Source organism: Balearica regulorum, chromosome 16, assembly GCF_011004875.1.
Source record: "Balearica regulorum gibbericeps isolate bBalReg1 chromosome 16, bBalReg1.pri, whole genome shotgun sequence".
NCBI lineage: Eukaryota > Metazoa > Chordata > Aves > Gruiformes > Gruidae > Balearica > Balearica regulorum.
The window spans coordinates 5,365,599-5,384,688 of NC_046199.1; positions in this window are offsets into that span (position 1 = coordinate 5,365,599).

Sequence of the window (19,090 nt, forward strand, 5' to 3'; positions counted from 1 at the left end):
AGATCTCAAGGTCGGTTATGCGAGCGCTTAGCACCCGCGGCCGGAGCCCTGCGCGCAGCCCAGATGGCGGTTCCCAAGGAATTCGGCTCCAGCTGCCACAACCTGGGCACTGTTGAAGTCCAAAATCTGCTCTCGCAAGTCAGTGCATTAAAATCCTTCTGGAAATATGTAGCTGCTAGCTGAGTTTGGCTGAAAATGCCAAAAAAAAAAAAAATAAAATCCTAATGCCTTAGTTAAACAAAAAATGACAGCGCTTTCTGTGTATGTGTGTGTCTGGTTTAGATTCACAAGCTGGGAGCAGCATGATACAAGAGCACTTTCATCTCACCGAGCTGTAGATTAGGAGATTAAGGTCTATCATCTTGCGAAAAAGAAAAAAAAAAAACCAAACCAAAACCAACTAGGCCCTCGATCTGCTCCATCAGCTGATGTCTTCTCTGACTCAGGGCATCTCCACCTGAACACCCACTGATCTCTGCAGTTCCTGGTAATGATGCAGCCCTGTGAAGCAACGTGCAGATTGCATTATCTTCTGATGAGGTGGCACTCTGAGCAATGATGCAAACAGCGTAAACCCTGAGAAGCTTTCTGCCTCTTCATCACCCTTTACACGCTCCTCTCCCTGCTATGGCTCACTGCCTCTCCTGACAGCTCCAACTGTTTGGTTTTCTCTGCTGCCTCGTTCAGAAAAACCCATCACTTCCCATAGCATGAAATCCCTGTAACAGAAAGGAACGAATTGCTGGCTGACACATGCCCAGCTTGTGAACAAATACCTAAAGAAGCCTTTGGGTTTGGATTGGCTTCAGAATATGCCGGTTTATTTCTGCTGTGATTTGGGGAGTACAAACATCTTTACATTAGCAAACAGTACACGACAGGATTCGTATCACAGTGAGGAATGCGCGTGGCTTTTTGAAAGGCCAGCTCCTACCTTGGCACTGCCCCAGGAGGGAAGAAAAGCCCTATACGATTGTACTTATTCCCCAGAAAATTATTATAAGGGTTTAATAGTTAACTTAGCCTTTAATAGCTCCTGTTCCCCATCAGGACCCTCTTGTCTCCTTCCCCACTTCACTGACTAAATGGTTTAATTGAAATTATGGAAATATTTTTGAAAAATACAGTGAACAAAATGACAGCTTTGCTTTTCGGTGAGAATGCCTAAAATTTTAATTTCGCTGTGGTTTTCACAGAGAAAAAAAATTCTGTTTGCCATTTTATGGTGGTCCCGGCCCCCCCAGCTGAAATGATATACATTTGAAAGCATATATAAATAGAGAGAGAAAAACACCGGATTATGTCCCAGATGACATGGTCTCTGGAAGGGAAAGCTCCTGTGCTGCCCCGCCGGCAGCGGGGTGCCAGTGCTGGTCGCTGTGGGAAGGAGGGGAGGACACAGGTCAGTGGAGGATTCAGGCTCAGGCTGATGTGGAGGACTGGAAACAAGTTCATGTGCGCTGCCCGTGAGCCTGGCTAAAGGCAGATCTCCGTGCAGGGCACCGAGAGGCATCGCAACAGGGGACGGGTCAGGACAATTGGTGTAAATCAATTTAAAAGTGTTGGCAAGAACGTTTTCTGGACTCCCTGTTTAAGCAGACCTTGTAGCACACAATCCAGAATTGCCCCATGTCTTCCTGGTGTTTTAGAAAAGCATGTGCACTCTTTTTTCTCTAATAGTTTTAGCTCAACTCCCTTAAGAAAGCACGGACAATGCCACCTCCCTCCTCTCTAGGTTCCTGGATAGCAACAGCGTTGAGTAGTTTTCTGTGGTTCAGATGTGTTTCAAACACGGGACAATTGCCAGGATTTCATTAAGTGAACAACATGTGAATGTAACCACATATAGTACTGCTTACATCCATATAGTGCAGAGCGCCTTTGCATGAAAGCAGATGTTATGGAAACAGCCCAAGTCAAATAAGCAAGGGAAGATTACCTCCATAATGAGCTAAAAATTAGTTCTGCACCCTCTTAAAGGGATCACACAAAAAAAACCCCAAAACTCATGTTTTCATAAAATAAACAGAGTGTTGGTGGGACGGGCACATGGGCAGGTATCAGCAGGTACACAGCATTTGCTCTCTCCAGATCCCATGCTAAAGATAAATTCAGACCCAAGCCTAAATATATCCAAGTGAATCTACATGGATATAAATTACTTCTTCCAGCATACAAATCATACCAAATAAATATTCTCTGAATTTCTTTGCTTCTTAGACCCTGATTTATTATTTGACTACTAGGAAGTGCTGTCATCACTGAAACGTTTACAGAGCTTAACACAAACTAATTATAGTCTATAAAATGATTAAGGTTGAAATATCATTATTTTACTTATTTGTTATTTTTTTAAAAAAATCTTTGACAGATACATAGCACACGGTGTATGTTGTCATTCGCCTACACAGGGTATTCCCTCCAGTTTTAACTATGAAAATCTCACACACATTTTCCCCTACATCTGCCTTAAAAATACTTTTCTCCCATCACTTCACATCACTGTCAGACGGCCGTCGTGCTCTCGCCAGCGGTGGTGAAGGAAAGGGACTCTCCACGGGGGCAATCAGCATTTTAATTGATAATTGCTTGATCAACATTTATCTGGAACCGATGTTGCTCTCATTATCATCACTGCTGAGTTGAGTACAAGCTATTTTTCATTTTTTCCAGTGGGGAAAATGAAGGGGTTTATTGGGAAGAGGAGGCAGCCAAAAGAGAGTCAGTGTTACTGGGCAAGAAGCCTGGGGTTTTCCCCCGTTTCTATCCTTTCTTATCTTACTCAAAAGGCACAAAAGGAGAAATTTTAAAGGGAAGTTGCTTCTCGGTTGTTCTTTGCCCACACGGACACTTTATTCCTCTCACCACCCCTTGCTCCCCAGTGCTCCATCCACAAAATACAGGGAGGGGAAAGCGGGGAAGGGGGGGTGACACAACTAGTTTAAAAGAAAAAAAACCCTTTTTTTCCTCATCAGCAGAGCTGAAATGCTTTGAAAAAGCCCCTCTTTCTGCACAATACGAACAGCTACACACTTCTTTAGCTTCCCCTCTCTTTCTCCCAGGAGAAGAGAAGTTAAGAACCTGAGAGAAGAGATTTTTTATAGCCCTTCATTACTTCAAAATGAACATTTTATTTCAAATTTCAGCACATTTTTACTCTTTTTTTTTTTTTTTTTTTTTTTTAAATGAGACATTGAATGAAAGGACTACTTTATCCATTTTTTGTCTAAACACTTTTGGGGGTGGCGGGGATCATTAAAACTTACTGACTAGATACATGAGTCTTTGCATTTTGCAATTTGGCTTACATTGAGTAATAGTTATTTGTCTGAGTTAAATTAATGTTGATGGATTTCTTTCATATTTCTTCCTCACTCTGAATAAGATTTACTGAATGTAGCTTTTAAATGTCATTACATATGTGGAGCTAATTCACATCTGCATTTTTGTGCTGGGAGGGGTAACCTATTTTCTGCTTCCACTCTCCGTAGCAGGGCTCACATGTTTCAGGGGCTAGTTCTGCCATTCACTTCTTTCAAAGAGCCCTGATTGGCTTCAGTGGGAGTTAAAAGCACTTCAGGGCTTTAAGAAAGAGGTCTGATCAGTTTTTAAAGTGTTCAAAGCTGAATGGTTTTAACTATTATCTGTAAGTTTTCAGAAGTTTCTTTCAGCAACAGTATGATGCTCGGTGCACTTAGTGTGATTTTTTTAAAAAGGATTTGCTATATTGTGGCAATAACCAAAGAGCAAATGCTACCTATAAGGAGCTGAAATCAGTTGTTCATCCATCAGAAAGTCACAGCACATCGATGTGACATGGGAAGGCTCGGCTGGGAGACCTCGGGACAGCCAGGCACGTCTGGGACCGGGACCTGGAGCCCCCACGATGCTGGTTAAAAACCCTCGAAAAATTTATGTCGTCTACTCAAATCACTAATTACCCCAGCGACCACCCCGGTCCATCGAGGCCAGCGTTACCCTTCTCCACCTGCCCTTCCATCCCATTCGTGCCGCACAGCCTGGCTTCGCCGGGGCTCCGCGGAGAAGCAAATGTCTGCTGACACAGACCCGGCTGGAGGATTAGCGTCTGTCCGCTGGAAATTGCCAAAATGCTTGAAAGATATGAAGAGTGCTTGACAAATCACCTTAGATCTGGGGTTCTGAAGTATGACAAGCACATGTTCTTCCATGTTCCTGCATCGCCCGTGTGATCCATCACAACACTTAAAAATAAGCACTTCTCAGGGCTTAAGTACCTGCGTACGGCTTGGCATATGGTTAAGTGCTCGGCTGAAATGGGGCAACCATAGAAGTAAAAGCCCATTGAGTCCAAAACTTAGCTAATGGAAATTGGAATAGCGCCATTGATTACAAGGGACTATCCTAATTAGCACCAGCAGAGAGCCGGAGCTTTATGAAGCATAAAACAGAGCCGTGCAGTACGTCCCACCAGAACTCAGCAGCCTTAACTCTGACCTTTAAAATCATATTAGTTTGGTAATTCCAGTTACAACAGTAAAGTGCTCTTAAAGAGATACAATGAATACTGAGGCTTACATGTGTGTTTATATAAAATATATATATTTATCAACCTGGCAGCTGACTTTTAGTTAATTCTTTATAATTGTGTTTTCTAGAGAATATTATTGAATGTGTGATTTGAGGGGGGAAAAAAGCATAGCCATGTTGATTTGTGGGCAGAATTATGCATGTGTATGGGTTTGCACATGAAGCTGATCAATATGTGTCATTAGTGTCTACACACATAATTTTATGGCTCTTTTTAATAGGGTTTGCTTTATGTTTTATTTTGAGATTGCTAATGAAAGACAGCTATTTATTTAGAGGTCAGCGTTAAGCTTGTTGTGATGAAATATGTATTTTGCTTTCTTTGTACTTGATAAGAATAATGCATGTACATTTATTATGTCAGCAGCATAAGATTTATGATATTCACCACTATTAATGTCTTGGCTTTTCAGTGCTTAGATTTTGTAAATGAGCTGATAAGTAGATACACTGTTGTTACTTAGCAACCTTAATTGACATTTTTAAACAAAATACTTTCATTTTGGAATTTCCCAGGTAATTTTTTTGGCAATTCTTGATGAGTTTACTTTCTGTTTTCCTCCATTTGTTACAAGGAGATACCTCGGTTGTTTTTATCCCCCCTTTTTTTAATTAAAAGAAAACAGGAGAGCTGACAAGGAAAGCAAGTTTCAGCCAGTCATCTGCAGCTTCTCCTTCCATCCCAATTTTTTTCCCTAGCATGCGTCAGCAAAGTTTTTACAAGAAAATTGCACCGTCCTCTCAGCACGACCTTTCTGCAAGTTTTCAACAGCACATAAACCTGCTGCAAAGTTTATTCAAGGCCTGTTGCAGTCAGGCTACCGCCCAGGACCAGAGGCAGCCCGGTGCAGGCAGGGCAGGCAGGGCAGGCAGGGCAGGCAGGGCAGGACGAGGGGGGGAAAAACAGCAGCCCCCAGCCCCAAGCAGCACCGGGGTGACCAGACACCCGCTGTGGCTTCGCATCACCATCCCCACCTGCATTTCTGACCACGGCAGGTCATCGCTCCCCAGCAAAGGCATCAGGCACACGCTGCCCCACCAAACCCTGTTTTCAGAAGCGCTTGGCACAGGGTTAACGTTATTGCCATTAACGCTTCCCAAACGATTTTCTATTCATTTAATTTTTTTTTAGCCACAGGTTTTGTGGCAGCTGTCAGGCTGTCCCCAAGTGCCTTTGAAAACCCACCTATAACACAAAGTTAAATGTTGTGTTAAGTCACACTTCAGGCTCTCTGGTTTGCCGTTAGAAAAGAAAAAGAAAAACAAACAAACAATCAAACCCCCAAAAAATCCCTGTGCTCCCATCTTAGCACTGAAATTGATTTTCCTTCATAGTTTCCACAATTGCCTGAGTTTTCAGGTGCTGTACAAGAGATCACACTCTGTAATCACGGCTATGATCCTTCAAGAATTACTCATCCTGTCCCTCCTCGAGTTCTTTGTGGGGGCACAACGTTCACAGGGGTGAAAGACCTGTATCAGTTTAATCCCTCGCTCTTCTCCTTTTGTGCTTTGCTGCACTTTTGTCAGATGTAATTATATCTGGGTAATGAGGAGATGAGTTCTGAGCCGAAGTTAAATAGTTACAAGGTGTGTGAGCTTGTCCCACACACAGAGGCAGGAATTTCAGGCTGAGGAATAAAAGTTTTCCTTGTCTGTGTGATCTGAGAGGTGCCAGAGGAGCAGCAGCTACCAAGAACAAAACAAGCCCAGCACTGATCCAACCTGGCCCCATAAGCAGAGATGGCAGAAAGTGCCTGAACCCTAACATCTGTTTAGAAGAAAGGTGTCTAAAAGAAGGAAGAAGCAATAAAAGCACATCTATTCATTTAAAAAAAGAGATATTTTTAGCAGAGGCCCCAATTTAGTAAAAATGATCCACACCTAATTTAACAAGCCATGCCAGTAAACTCAGGAGGGGCTGGGATGTATTGTCTGAACGCCACAATTGCCCACCTCGCCCCAAACGTGCCTCCAAGACGCCGGGGTTGCACCAGATTTACACAGGCAGCTGAGAGCAGAGTCACTCCGTCCCAGTGAGCGCCAGGCTGGCTTTTATAGCTGTTTTTTTTTAAAATCCCTTGGTTTTGTGTGAATTTTGCTGAAGGGGAAAGGGTGTGGAGGAGTCAGCGCTGGAGCTCCTAAAGGTGTAGCATCCAGCAGCTGCTCAGGAAATCTCTGAAATCCCCACGTCACCGGGCTGGGAAGGGCAGCGAAGGGAAGTACAAAAGCCGCTACCTATTCACTGCAGCCAAAGGTGTTTCCTTTAGCTCCTCTTTACTGAATGGGAGGGGGAAAGAGGTGGAAGGAGCAGCCAAAAAACCTGAGCAGGCAGTGTGATGCTCATTTTAAGAGAAGCCACTCTTTTCACAGGGAAAAGGGGAACTCATTAACCCTTCAGCTCACAGGACGCACGCTGATACCCCGGAGTGTCCGGGCAGGAAAGCAGCATCTCTGCTGGGGCTGGCACCCCTGCCTGGGGGTCACACACAGCTCTGCCTTCTTCCAGTCCCCCTGCCCTGAGGGTCTGCAGGGATCTGGATGCTACCATTGTGCAAATTTCCAGTATTTTGCTCATTTAAGGCCGTTGCTTACTTCAGGGTGGCCTTAGCAGGTCATGTCCTGCCCCTCAGACAGAAAAAGTGAAAAAGAGTGATTTGCTAGAAAGGATGATAAAATGTTCGGCATGATGTGATACCTGACCTCTCAGCCACAGCACTGCTGCTGGCATGGGCTGGAAGTGTGTCTGAATAGCACTAGAAGGACAAAAGTGGTAAAAAGAAAAGTTTCACTTGGAAGTAAATCTCTCAGTATGCTCAGAAATCAAGTGTTCTCAACAACAACAAAAAAATGCTTGGATATTCATATCATTCACTCCAATCCACCTGACTTCACAGAAATGTCAAATTTCTCTCAAACCCTCCTTGCCCTCCCCAAAAGACCTCACTGAAAAAAATTCTTCAACCCACTTTGACTCCTGTTCTCTTTTTTGCGGGGTGACTTTAGAAAATATGGTTTTATTAGGTGGTCTCTCAGCAGCATCTATGTCACTCGTTGCAGCAAGTTCCCCAGAGTATGTTGAAACATGTCCATGCTGGGGTGGAAGAAACTTTTATGAAAAAGCAATTGTTTTTCCCAGCTGGCTTCACCCGAGCGCAGCCAGGATAAAGCTCCTCACTCATAGTCCTTGGCTTCTTGCCTGCACAAGGTCTCCAAAATACCCAGTGGGTGGGGAACGGGGGCTTTTCCTTTCCCACCAGCCGACCCATCGTGGCCAAACCACTCCAGTTTAAAACTATTTTTAAATCCGAAGGCAATCCAGCTGATGACATAATGATTGTGGGAGCGATGCCATACTGGGCACCTGGTGAGACAGCTAAGAGAAAGCCTGGACAGTCCTCCAGAACCCAGCCAGCATCAGGAACAGCCCCAGGGGAGCTACGTGGGGTGCATCCGCATTGTGCGAGCCCCAGGGACTGAAACGCCGTGCTGGGGAGAGGACTGGGGAGAGAAGCTGATTGCAGTGGGCTGCTGTGGTCTGGGTTTCAGGTTTGTTGCTTTGCTGTCTCTTGTTTCTCTGGGAACATGTTACAGCCTGTGGAGCATCAGGGCTAGTCCAGAAGGTATGGTCAGTGCTGGGCTGAGAAAGCAGCTCGAACTGTCACAGCCTGAACGTGCTTTTTAACAAGTCAGAGATGTCTCCTGGCGTCTGTTTGACAGTCTCCTTGCCCAATGCATGCAAGTCCCATTAAAAGGATGCAGACCTCCCTGGGGTTTCTTGCCTCTTCCTGCTCCAGAGGTGGCACTGAGCTCCAGAAAAGGCTGGTGATGACTCTCTGGCCATAATGCTCTTGCCATAAACCGCATGATAATTCACATGTGTGGGAAATTAGAATAACACTAGTTTTTTATTAAGCTTGTATATTCTTTCTTTTTTTCCTTTCTTAAGATGTTTCCAAGTGATCTGCTCCAGGCTCAGCACATAGGCAACCCAAACCCTGTGCCCTCAAAAGCCGTGGGAGGTTCTCCACTGGCTTTAATGAGGGTTGGAGCAGCTCCCTCATTATCATATCCACAGCCAGGTCGCTTCTGAAGCAAGATTGCAGGGGTGATACTGCTCTGCAAAGCTGGATGCTGGAAATGCAGGTGCCTCCTTCTTACATTACTTTGGAAACTTTTATGGGAACATTTGAGGGAAGGATGGGTTCAGCCCTCCAATTACTGGGAGCTGCTTTCTGTCACACAAGATGTGAGGTTGCATCCAAAGCAAAATGATTGGGAAATAAAAAGGAGAAGTGGGAAAAAATGTAAAAGCTTCAGTGAATGTAAATGTACTTAATTTTTCCCCAAAAGTGTGCAGTTCCGTTCAGGCTTAATAAAACCCCTTGAGACAAAGGGATGTGGTAAACACACACCAGAAAGACAGATACACCCCTGTAGCTTCTTCATCAGCACCAAACACCCACGGTCCTGTCACACACCTTGCACTGCCAGAAGACACAAGAGAACATACATGGCATATCTTCACTCCCAAGCCCTTCATCTCCCTGTTAATGTCTCAGACGTGCAAACCCGCTGTGCTGCTCAGAGCCGCTCAGACTCCTCTCATTGCTGTCCATGCTGTGGCCCAGCCTTGGATGTGAAAGGGAAGGTATATGGTTTATGTAGGGACAGAGGGTTCAAGGAGGATATTGGCCCTGTTCCCAAGCCTGATGAAGTCAGGGAAAACTCCTCCCATCACTTCAATGAGGTTTAGTAAGAGCCTTTCATGAGCAGGGTCTGTGGCATGCTCCTGCCTGCTCCCTGGCTGCTCTGACCTGACCTGTCGAGGGCCTGATGTCCGGGCACTTTGCTCTTCCCAGAGCATGGAAGGGAGGATATGAAAGAGGATGTTACAGAGTCAGGACAGTAATTTTGTCTCTTGGCATCCTGCTTTGATAAGAGGAGGGGAAAAAAAACCCCAACCATAACTACCATTTTCAGGACAAACTGTCTGGCAACAGCTCCAAAAAGAGGAGGAAAAACCCAAATGGCTCATTACAATTAGATAAAAGAATTTAAAACCACATATCCTCAGAGCCAGTGAAAGCTCAGATGGTGGGCAGGACACATGGCTGCGGAGTGGCCCATACCTCCCCAGGAATAAAACCCCAAATAATGGTGTGGCATGCTGGCAGCATGAATAGTAATTTGGGTGTCTTGGCATTTAGAAGCTGCTGTCCTGGCTGCTGGTTTCCAGGAGAGAAGGTGGCCCTGCCCCAGGTCTTGGTGCATTGCCACCACCTCGGGTAGCCACTCTGTGCCCGCCTCGCTACCGCTCTGTAAAACTATCCTTCTGTTTGGCGCGGTGGCTAAGGAGCCATGGGGTGGTAGCAGGAGGGCTCAAGCATGTCCCGAAATTGGTGTGCGTGCTCTGGAGGGGCAGGTGGCTGGGGGAGGATTGCACGTTTGTGGGAAAGTCACTCCTTCTGCAGCTGGGTGCTTTGAAGGCAGCGAGGGGCTGGCCAAGCCCGTGGGCACAGCCAGGGGCGTGGGGCTGGCGTGCAGGAGAACCCCGAAGGCTCTGATGCTCCTCTGAGTCACCATGCCTCCTCCTCCTCACTCGATGGTGAAGGAGCACCCACGGCTGGTCTGATCAGAAGTGAAGGCAATGCCCACATCTCATCAGCTGCGCCGGTCCCTGCCGAGGGCAGGCAGTGCCAAAACTCACATGTTTCAGGGCTGGGCACGAGTGGCTTTGCTTTGTCTTTTTGCTTTCACCTCCAGAAGCCGAAAGCATTGGTAACCCACGGCGGGGAGCACAGGGCAATATTCCTTCTTGGGCAACGTACAGGCCTACACCAAACGCCAGTGTCTGAGCTTGCATGGGGTGTCTCACCTTGTTACCAAAGAGAGCAAGCAATCCTGCATCAAAACAACACAAACAAACAAACACCATCTTTCTCTGGTGCTTTGTAGGTGAGCTACAAGTAAACAGCAATACCCATGAGCAGTTACACAGTTGTGGTTAATATCAGATCTATTTTAGAGATTAACTATCAAGTTTAAAACTCATCATGCTGCTGCTATTCAGTTGGTCTCAGAATATCATGAAAATGAAAATAATTAGACTGTAGGTCGCAGTAACTATTAGGAAACGTTGGCAGAACAATGAAAGAAATGTTGAAAAGAAGAATTTCAGTATGAGGCCTATGACATAGTAAAAATCATTGGTTAATATTATGCTAATCAAAACATCATAGAGAGTCGCAATTTCATATGGAGAAGTGGCAGGGAAACCATGCTTAACTAAATAAGGATCAGCCAGTGTTAGTAGGAGTCATAGACAAATCCTGAAGTAACCGAATGACTAAATAGCAATTGTTTCCATTGGTACTGCCTGAGCTATTATTTTTTGTTTTCCTTGGAAAAAAAAGAGTTAGGTTTGTGCAAAAATTAAAAAATGATATTTTCTATTGTTTTTTTCATGCTTGAAAATGGACTGTAATAAAGAATGGTTTAAAAAACATTCTCTTGTTCAGGAGAAGCAAAAGAAAAAGTGTTGTTCATCCTGAGCCTGAACTGATCATGCAACAGCCTGAGCTGATTAATGAAATCCACACCTTTCACAAGAGAAAACAGCAGCATGCCTGGCCCTTCGCTGCCTCCTCTCTCTCCCCAAGGAGATTAGGTCATCGAGGCTCCATTGAAATGTTGTTTTCCAGGGATTCTGCAGGGCAGGTTGGTCCTAAAGGTAAAGTGCATTGATTTCAAGATAGAAGGACATACGGAAATTCAGAGCAGTTCACTTCCCCAGCTCCGCCACAAAAGCTGAATGTGACACTTCCAGGGGGTCCTTTGCTGTAACCCTAACGGCACTGCCAGGAGACACGGCATTATTTTGCAGATTTGGCTGAGTCATCATCACATCCCCCAGGAAATGCTCAGAGGATTGTTCCAGCATTTTGTTGCTGATCCTTGGCAGTTCCAGGTAGCTACAAGGGACTCGGGTGAGTTCCCCTGGTACCTGGGACCTGCAAGGAGAGGACACTGCCAAGGGTGTCATCATCCTGTGGATTAACTGAAGGGTTGGGGGGACCCCAGCCAGCTTCTCACAACCAGACTGGAAAAGTACAAGCCTGAGATTTGTCACATCTACCCTCCTGCGTGCCTAATTATTTGCCTATATATTGCACGGCACTGCTGGGGAGTCCTGGCAAGCCCGCGAGACGTCTGCTCCTTCACGGCTGCTCAGGCTGGAGACTCACATGGAGCGGGATTGTGTAACGTAATAAAAGCAATCCTAGAACAGCGTATGTCCGATACACCTGGATTGGTTTGCAAAACAGGTGTGTTTTTGGCTGGGCAGGGTGGATCTGGCTGCACCTAGCATGTCGGGTGGCATCAAAGGAGGCACAAGGTTGAAAGTGGGTGAAGGAGACAAAAGGCAGGGTTGGGAGAGAAGCTTGGGTGGAGAACGAGAAGCGGGAGAGGAGGCAGATGAGAGGCTGGAGTGTGGGCCGCGGCGGCGTTACGCTGTACTCTGCAACGCCGCCTAAGGAATTAGCTGGAGAGTGAGTGTGGAGGGAAAGGCGAGAGTTGTGTGTTTATTAGATGCAGTGAACAAATGTGCCACTCGTGCCCTGGGTGTGCTCAGGCTCCCCATCACTGGGGGGCTTCCCTGCACCCAGGGGTGCCCAAAGCACCTCCGGTGCCCTGCACCTCAAATCACCCAGACCCTCCCCAAAAACTCACTTCCCACCTTTCTTCCCTGGGCTCATTCTCCCTGGCAATGGTCTTTGGGAAAGGCAGGAGCACTCGCTCCTGTTTGATGTGACAGAGGCAGTCGGAACACGGACGGGGCACATCCAGGGCTTGTCTGGGTGCGAGGGGTTGGCAGGAGGCAGCGAAGGCATGATTCAAGGACTGGCACTGCCTGCTTCCACCCTGAGAGCAGAAGGAGCTCTTCCATACACGGCGTATCCCGTCACCCCAACAGACCGACTTGTCCAGACCAGTCGGTGGCCTGTGTACAGCAATTAAACTTTGCCAAAATGGTAAATCCAGTCTCTATAAATCCAGATCCAAACCGAGTATTTTTTTATGACGGAGGCCACAGCTTAATATAATTAACTGTGACTTACACGCTGGTTACTCTGGTGTGATGTCAGCTTCTCCACACTGTTTATTTTAATTAAAACAGAAATTGTAGGTCTTGAGTGCTGGTAATTACAGCCCGTGGACTCAGTTTGCCAAAGCCCCTAATTAACCTGCTATGTGTCTACCTGACTTGAGGTGTTAGTTGAAACATGACTGGTGCAGTGGCATTATGTTGTCTGCAGTGATGGAAATACAGTAGGAAGACATGACAGGCTCTGTGATGGGGGATCCATATTTTAAGCTATTCTGCATGACATTCCTTTCACTTTTATGTAGATTACCAGTTTCCTACCTGAGACTTTGTAAGTGATAGACTAGCTGAGAAAATGGATTTGATGAGAAGTACCCCTTTTTCAGAATAATTGCCTCCTGTATATGCTCAGCCGGGTTGGGAAATCTGGTGTCTTTGTGGCAGCAGATTGCAGCAGGGCAGGTGGACAGGCCATGCTCCTGTGAGGACGTCTTTGCCTCTGGAGAAAGGCTGGTCAACTTTCGCCTTAACACTTACAAATGCTTCTGCCCAGCCTTGGCAGCTCCCTCTGCCTCAAGACACTTTAAAATACAAGTACTTCTCTCCCAGTTCAGCCACAAACTCACATCATTCAACTCGCTCTTTAATTGCCCATCGCGTGCCCGCTATCGCATTTAATGTATTCATTCCCCCAATAAAGGCTCTGCATATTCTCTTGTTCCCGTATCTCCGTAGCTATTCTAGTTTCTGTCTTCTTGACTTGTGCGGACCAGCCAGATGTCTCACCACCAGTGCAACAGGGAGATTTGCCATTGCCTATAGTGGCCCAGATCAGGGTCTGCAGATAGACACATTGCCCTGCTTTTTCCATGCTCAAAAAACCACAGCTCTCCATAAGCTTGGAGCTGAGCTGACTCCAAAGAGCATTAAATGAACCTGAAAAATGTATGCTTCCAAAACTGAGCTGCTTTGCACGGATCAGTGTCTGCAGAATTTGAACCTGTATTTTTGAGGCAAAATATATACCAGGTACAAATTAGGCAAGGCCAATATCAAATGTAGTTTCGTATTGACTTTGATGTACCCATCTGGCTTCAAAAATCTTTGTTTTCAGTTGAAAACTCTCGTCTATACTTGAACTTTTAAAGGAAGTCATTCTGCTGTTTTAGGCACAAATGTGAGCCGTGTACCTCAATTTGCCCTTTAATTGGGTGACATAAAAATTGCAAGAACTTAATTTATGGGCTCTATGTTTGAAAAGGGAAGGTACTCTCCATCCAGTTTATACTACAGAGATGTGAAATCCTTTCCACAGGCTGCTCTCCTTTTCAGTTAGAAGTTAATAATACAGGATATCAAAGTTCCCCTTAACCATTTTAAGTACTTTGTTTCCCGCAGATTTCTCCTACATTTCGGGGGAGATGGAGTGTATTCCTTCTACCCTGTCATCATTCAAAGCTGTATGAGCCCATGAGAAGCGAGCTGAGGGAAGGAGAGGGCAATGGAGGGAAAGGTACACTGTGCGTGCATGATACATGTTAGCCAACATCTCTCAACACATTAATCTTCACTCGCAAGGAGAGACAGGCCAGATCCTTGGGGCTTTGCCACTATAACCCTCTCCTCCTCATTCATGAAGATAAATGCCCTCAGAGTGATCAGCCATCATGTATTCTTTATGCATGTGCCAGATGGCTGTCTTGTAAGTCAGCCAGAGAGAAATCTTCTCTATGGAGAGCAAACGGGCAGGATCGCTAGCAGGGAGCTTCCCACAGGTGTGACATCCACCCGTCTGTCCGTCCATCCCTGCAATTCGGTGTGCTTTTGTGTGATGAGCTGGCAGGTCATCCATCCTCACCGGCTGGGCGGAGCTGGGCTGGGGTAGCCCCGTTCCCGTGGAGATTGCTATAGCTTCCCCATGTGCCATTATGGTGTAAATGACAGGGTTTTCCTAAACCCATCCCCCAGGAGTGTCTCACGCAAGGTTGGTGAGGAAACAGTGAAGAGTAAAATGGGTGTGGAGCTTTCTGGGGCTTGAGGAACAAGCTGTGACAGCGCATTGCCTGGCATGATGTTGTGCTTGCTTTCTCTCTTCCTCCCTTTTAGAGGTCGGACACTGGTGACCTCACATCACCCAGCAAAACGCCTGGTGACACAAGTATCTGCACTGATTTTGGAAGACACCGAGCAGGAGTTGCTTTTTCCAGCTGAAGGGCTGTTCAGAGGGACCACGCTTACATTGATTTCCCCATACCCTCTCTCCCTCTCCTTGTCATCCACTTCAGACTTTGACATCCCCAAGCAATGGCCAAAGCAGGGAAGCAGATACTGCAGACAGAGTCCCGGAGCCAGCTGTGAGGCTGGACTACACCAGCAAGTCTGAACAAAGCCTGATCTGTGCATCCTATCGGTCACTGCCTCCTCCCAACCCGAGAATCTGAATTACCAGCAAGGACAGCCTAATCTAGCATAAAACATAGAATTAAAGAGAGAAAGATTGTTTGTTTCAACAGCAAACTCTAAACTGTTCATAATAATAGGGGTGAGTCTTCTTGTACAGAAGGAATGGAATCTATCTTTTCCTTTGGAAACCAAATTCCCATCCAGTGCCTCTAGGATTTTGGCCTGAATTGTTTCATATATTGGAAATTATTCTAGATAATTATATTGCTGTTGAATCAAGGGAGAGACAGAAATGGTAACACTAAGTATTTTTATTATTACTACCACTGACAGTTGCAATGTTCTCACTAGAATGGGAAGGTGAGAGTATCTTAAATCGACATAAACAAAAAAGATCCATGGACTCTCAGCATTAATTTATGTCTTGAAGAAATATCCGGGAAACTAAGCAACACAATTAGCAGAGTGCCGTTGCTTCATTTATAATAGAAGACCCACCAGATTCATTAAAATGGCCAGTTCCAGCTGTTCGCAACGCACAGGGTTAATCGAAGGATTTCTCCTGCAGCGCTGTGGGACACTGCTTGACAGGATGGTGTGTTATTCTTCACACGATACGCATGGGAATCACTGGGCAGGTCTTCATGAACTGGATCAATCAGAGAGCAGCATCAGAGCTGGCTGCTTCATTTGGCTGCCATTCATATATATGCATGCCAGGGAGAAATAACTTTGTCCCAAGCTGCTATGTATCAATGCATCAACTTGTAGACATGTGCTAAACAGCTTGAGGAAGAGAGTGCCATGAATCAGCCATAAGAAAAGGGTTGTGTTTTCTAAATGGGAGCAAACTACTCCAGGCTCAGATTTGAGCCTCAGGTTCCTCCAAAGACCAGAATTTTTTATTTTCCTCATGGAAAATAATGGGACCCACTGTTTTCTCACAGATTTCCCCACCTGCATGTGCATGTACCTGGGCTGGTACCTCCTCCCAGTTGGGCAACTTGGGTCAGTAACACCGTTGCTCAACCACAGAGCCCCACTGCACTCTGACATAGACCAGTATGAGCTCTGGGATCCCTGGAGCCAGGAGGCTCAAACACCTCTAGGTTACAGGTCAGGAGTCAACATACCAGTATATTTAGGTTGCAAGTTCCTAGCAGCAGGGACCGTTGCTTTGTTCTGTGTTTGGGTAGTGTCCTGCCTGTGGGGCCGTGCCTCCAGGTTAGGGCCCTACAATGCCACACTAATGCAGTGAAATTAAATAATAAAATAGCAGCAATAACCATAGTAATTAGCATTTGCTTTGACTTGTTGCCACAGACCCACCAACCACAAACATTAGTCAGGGTTTATGATCATGTCTTCCAAACTGCAAATGCTTGCAAAACACCTACTGTCTCCTCACACATGGAGAAGGGGGGAAAAGTCAGAAAAAAAATTGTCTACAACAGATCTCATCACCCAGATTCCTCTGGGTTGCCACTGTTTTCCTCTAGCTGTAAAAAGTCTCTTCCCACTCCAGCTCCACCAGGTGCGTGGGTATGCATCTCCGTCAGGTAAGGTCCTACACTGCATCTCCAGTGGGGAAGCAAAGGAGGGATGATGCTCAGCTGGATTTCTTCTGTCTGTCATTGAGTATCAGCCACAGCGTGAGTTAAAATAGGGGCATAATAGGATAAATGAAAGGGAGTGATTGAGAAGATGTGGGCGATGTGACAGACAAGCAAGCTCCTTGCATGTTGATGAGAATGGCATTATCCAGGCGATGGTTGATTTCTTTTTGTGTCTTCTTTAAAGGGGCAGCATCTTTGAGCAGCCTGGATTTCTTGAACGATCATAGTTACATTGCAGAAAATTCCCATGTCTTCCCAGTGAATCAATTCTACATTCATTTAACCCAAAAAGCCCACAAGGTAAATTAAAACAAACAATTTCAAAAGCAATCCAGTGTGGGGCAGGAAACCTTCATATGAGTTGTCAGCCTAACGCACAAAGAAATGGGTCTGTGAATAATGTAACCCATTGTGAAACAAGCTGATATTTCAGTGAGTTTTTAATAAACTAGAGCATCAAAACAATGGAAAGTCTGCCAGCGCTCACAAACTACATGTGAGAAAGCCTCTTGCAGCCTCTGTGTTCATCTTTCATCAGAGATGCTTGCTAATGCTGTCACACAATTCTGCTTTTATAGTATATGCTTTACACGCATGCATTATTCTCAGGCATTTACTGCGGCCCTGCAATTTGGGGAAGTACAGAACACTATGCTCCATAGAAGGAAAATGCGTAGATGGATTCGAAAGCAATTCTTGCTGAAGGAGCCTTAAGGCCTAGGTGTGTTTACAACCTTGACAAAGTTACAGAAAGATGAAAGAGAAGGGGTAGGAAAACATATAATTAAAGTAGCATTATGTTACCGTGCACTTATAAACACAGAATGAATATGGACTGCTTTTATCGCGAGAGGTGCTGTTCTGTTGTCACCAACTTTCCCATACAAAGGTCATTCAGACACAGAATGGCCAAAATGAGACATAAAGACTCCTTCTGTGCAAGGTGCATCTCAAAGAGGAGTCCCATTAAATTCAGCGAGCGGGAAAAGGTAGTTTGGAGAGAGCAACAATAACGAACAATTTGGTTATGAAACAGAATACTCTGGAGGCAGTTTAAAGAAGGCGGTCCAGGTCAAAGCTGTTGTGATGGGAGAGAACTTTTAAATTGCTTAGGGTTTAAGGGGACCCAATGTTCCTTCTGATTTAGGAATCGGTTCCAGCTGGAGATAAGCCAGCTTAGGATCCACGAACAGATGCAAACTCAATTGCAGGGGAGGATAGGAACTGATAGTTGGGATTAGACTTCTCAAGCATTTTATCTATTATCTTGATAGTGACAGCAACCCAAACCCGATAACTCTGAGGTAGATAGAAGAAGCCGTTCCGCAAACATTTAGGGATAATTCCTTGATTTAAGGTTCTAGTCTGAATTGTAGTAACAATCAGTGAGACAAAACAATGTTAATCAGGGTGATGTTCACAATGTCATAGTGTCAGACACAGCTACTGCTGTTACCAGTATGACTATTTGCTCTGTAGTACGTTGCATCCCAAAGGAGCCCAGTATGTATCACGAGATAAACTACACTCCACTGGTACTACCGGGAGTCAATTCTCTCATAAGCCAAGAGTAGCAATGTGGCAGCACAGTGCCTATGCGGGGGAAAGAGAAAACGTTGATCCTGACAGCGGGACAAGCTGCAGCTCTGTCTCTGCACAGAAAAGACTGCACCTTGCACTCCTGCAGTCAGCCAGTCCCGTCCCCTGCTAGCATCTCATAAATCTGTGCCAGCTTCACGTATGCCCTCCAAACTTGTCATCTGATGGTCACGCACAGACATCTACAGCTGTTCTGTCCTTCTGCATAGGTTAGAGGAGGTGCCATGGCGCAGTAAGACGCCCGAGCTCTCGCCAAAGCCTTTACCCAGTGCTCCCAGTTCCAGCAGCTGGTGGAAGTGAGCTGCTTTTGCCAGCTTTTAGCTTTCCCTGTGTCAGTTCTTGACCCAAAATGATCCTCTAGATAGTTACGAGCAGTGACAGCAAGCCACTGAGCCTCATGTGATCTGCAAGTGAAACTCACTTGTCTAGGTTTTGGCTTACACCCTCCGGCCGCAGCCCTTCCACCCCCCACAACGTCCCTGCCACGCGTCTCCTTGTCCAGACCTGGCCACTGCCGCAGCACGGGGTGCTGGAGCAGAGCCGTGAGAACGCAGGGCTTGAGGGTTCAAGCAGTACTTTACTAGTGAGCCACCACAATGAGCCAGGGAGGTGCTAGGAGCTGTGCAAGCTGTCCAGGCCCTGACAAACTCACTGTTTATATGGCTAAAGAAGAAGAGTGGTGTGGTAAATTGTATATTAAATTGATTTTTTGGGGAGCTGGATCTAGTTCTCTATCGTACCACAGATGTTTCGCAAAAACTTGTCATTGCCTCAGTTTCCCCTCTCTGAAATT